Genomic DNA, 3309 nt, shown 5'->3' with positions numbered 1-3309 from the left:
GAGCAGGAGATGGCAGGGTGGGGGGTGGCCTGGGGTGCATCCCCCCCGCCACTGGCTCCCGACTGGGATGGAGTGGGGAGGCTGGCAGATGGGTTGGCCAACCATACCACCCTTCGCCCTTCCAGGCAGTCCCCAGCCTCCTCTCCCTTCTGTCTCTCCCCCTGACCTCCGGCCTCTGTCTCTCCTGCTGGGGGAGATGAGGGGGTGACCTGGCCTTCTGGAGGGGCTTGTGGTGGAGGAGTGACTGAATGAGGCTTCCCCTGGCCCCACCCTGGGTCAGTCACTTCGACCTGCCTTAAACCTGAAATTGCCCCCACTTCTCAGATGGGCAGATGGAGGCACCTAGGGGTGGTGCCTCCGGCTTAAGGTGGTACAGTGTGGGACTGGCACCCTGACACAGCCAGGGGGACTCTTGGGCTGTGTGGCTTCTTCCCTCTACCTTCCCTGCTGTGAAATAGGGCAAGCTCGTGGGCACCGTGGCACCCCCTCACCTTGGCCAAGACCTTGTATGAAAGGCGAGCAGGAGTGGGCCAGGCGATTTGGGCACCCAATTTCCCGTTTGCTGGGAGTGGCTCAGGCTGGAGCCAGGAGCCGGGAACTCCGTTCAGGTCTCCCCATGGGTGACCGGGACCCACTACAGGAGCCATCCCTGCCTCCCAGGGTGAGCATGAGAGGGGGCTCGGCTGGAACTTGAGCCGAGCCATTCTGACTTGGGGTGTGGCTGTCTCAGGGGTTGTCCCGTGGGCCAAATGCCCGTCCCTGTTATACCTCAGGTCGTCTTTAGGGGGCTGGCGTGGAGGAGCAGCAGCTGCAACCACCACCTGTGACACCAGCATATGCACTTTGAGTCCTGGTGCTGTTCTACTTCTGATCCAGCTCCCTGCTAAGGCACTTGTGAAAACAGTGGAAAATGAGCCAAGTGCCTGAGCCTCTACCGCCCCAGAGGGGATGCCGGCGTCCCGGGCTGACGCTACCCACTGAGCCACAGTGTTGGCACCCACTTCCTCCTTCCTCCTTTCCTCTCCTGGCCTCACTTCCTCCTGCGGCTCCCAAAGAGAGGCCGGCCAGCGGCACGCCTCGGTCATAATTGCGCCAGCCTGAGGGCTTTTCCTCCTTGGAAAGTTTTGCTCTCTCTGGAAGGCTCGTCTGTCCAAAGATCTTTAGGAGTTCATTCATCTTCTGATACAAATCTTAAAATGTTCTTTATTTGAAAGGGAGAGAACACTCTCCCATGCACTCGGTCGTTTCTGAAGTGCCCGCGACAGCCAGGGCTGGGGACCCAGGAGCTCCATGCGGGACTCCACAGTGACTGGCACGGACCCGGTTCACCTGGGCCACCCCCGCTGCCACCCAGGGCTTGCACTCGCAGGAAGCCAATCTGGATGTCCCCATGGGGCGCATGTTCTCCGGCCACTTGGCTGAGGCTTGCTCCCTGCTGTCTGCCCTTGCTGCGCACTGGCTGGTGGCCGGAATGTGCCCTGCCAGGCTCCTATGCCCCAGGCAGCTCCCGCAGGTGCACACAGCTAGCCAGGTGGAGAGGCGGGAGGGACCTTCCCAGTCCACCCTGCAGGTGACCCTTCGGTGCCTGCGGCCTGGGCCTTGCTGTTACTAGAGGGATGTCCCAGTGGAAGGGACACCCAGCATGCAGCCTGTAGTGTGTGGCATGGGTGTTTGTGGCACAAAACTGCACAGGGAAACCCCTCCCTCATCTCCACCCCTCCTCTGCTCAGTGTCCCAATGCACCTGGCGGTGGGGATCCAGGCACTCAGCTCACCGTCCTCATCTGAGGGGTGGGGGTCCCCGCTATCAGCCCACCGTCCACATCCCAGGGGTGGGGGGTCTCCGCTCTTGTCCACCATCCTTATCCCCCGGGGGAGGGGATCCCTGCTTCAATCCACCCTCCTCATCCCCGGGAGGAAGGGTCCCCATTTCAGCCCACCCTGCAGGCGTTTATGCCGAGGTCAGCACCTCCGTGTCCTCCTCCCACACGGCTCCTGAGCGGGGCCAGTGTTTGGGCGGGAAGGACTCCGGCCATGGAAGATGGCAGGGGTGAGGAAGGGGTGGGCAGCAGCCGAGGTGGGGAGAGGAGGCCCTGGGAGGGGTGAGATGGGTCGCAAGGGCGGGAGCAGGGAGCCTGGGGGAGAGGTCAGGAGTGTGTGCACATCAGCTACAGGGCGGGCACCTCTGTCAAGAGGATGAGACTGTGGCCCAGAGAGGGTAGGTGGGGATGACTGTGGGTTGCGGATGGCCAAGGTGCCCGTGCAGCTGCTGTGCACTCACTCCCAGCCAAGTCTCCGGGGGATGGAGTGGAAGCACATCACCTCCAGGAGGCTCCCCCCCTCCCTACTGCTCCCTCCCTCCTGGGGGGCTTCACCCCTGGGGTGGGTTCCCCACTCTCAACTAGCACCTGCAGCTTCGCTTCTTTCTCTCTTGGTTTTCTCATCTGTGAAACGGGGCCAGGCAAGGACAGGTGCTGAGTGAGCTGTTCGGGGCTAGGAGCAGTCATGAGGGAGGAGCCCCCTGGAGGTCGGCCTGGCCAGATGGAGGATCGGCTCTAGGGTAAGTGTCTGACCCTGGGGCGGTGCCTTTCCTTGGGTGCTGGGCTCAGAGCGCACCTCCTGACCCATTCTTTCCTCTCTTCACTGTTCATTCCTGCAGCAAGCATCGTTCAGGGGGTGCCCGTGTCTGCCATTTCTGGGGCCTTTCCTGTCCTTTTGTGGGGCTGTGTAGGGGAAGGTCAGGAGTGAACAGTGGAGACAGGCAGGGCCTGGTCTCTCTCGCCTGGGCCGGTGGTCTGACCCAGACCCACCTAGGGAGCTCGGGCCTCTGCTGGCTGGGGTGAGCGCTGGGTTACCCCACTGGCTCCCCCTGCGTGTTGAATGCTGGGATGTGTGGGTCCTCCGGCAGTCCTGGGTTGGCTCTGCAGAGAGTAGGAAAGTTCTGGGTGGTGACTGAGCAGGATCTGGTATGTGTATGTGGCGGGGCACCCTCCACACCTCCTGAGGGGTCAGGGAGGGCTTCTGGGAGGAGGCGGCCTTGGGCTCCAGCCGAGGAGAAGGAATAGGAGCCTGTCCAGGACTAGGGCTGCCAGGGCCTGGGATGCTTTGGGTTTGGGTTACATCCCTGGGGAGTCACGGAGGCACGGTAGGGAGGGGAGTGCCAAGCAGGCAGGTGGCTGTGAGGGAGGAGAGCAGACCTGTGGCTGCTTGGCCTTGCCCTGTTCCCTGGGCCCTGGGGGATCCAGCCACCCTCTGGGAGGAGCTGGCCAGATGGGGCAGGAACAGGTGCCAGCCCTACCCCCACCCTTGG

Source organism: Ochotona princeps, chromosome 14, assembly GCF_030435755.1.
Source record: "Ochotona princeps isolate mOchPri1 chromosome 14, mOchPri1.hap1, whole genome shotgun sequence".
Lineage (NCBI taxonomy): Eukaryota > Metazoa > Chordata > Mammalia > Lagomorpha > Ochotonidae > Ochotona > Ochotona princeps.
Note: the sequence above shows the minus strand (reverse complement) of the source record.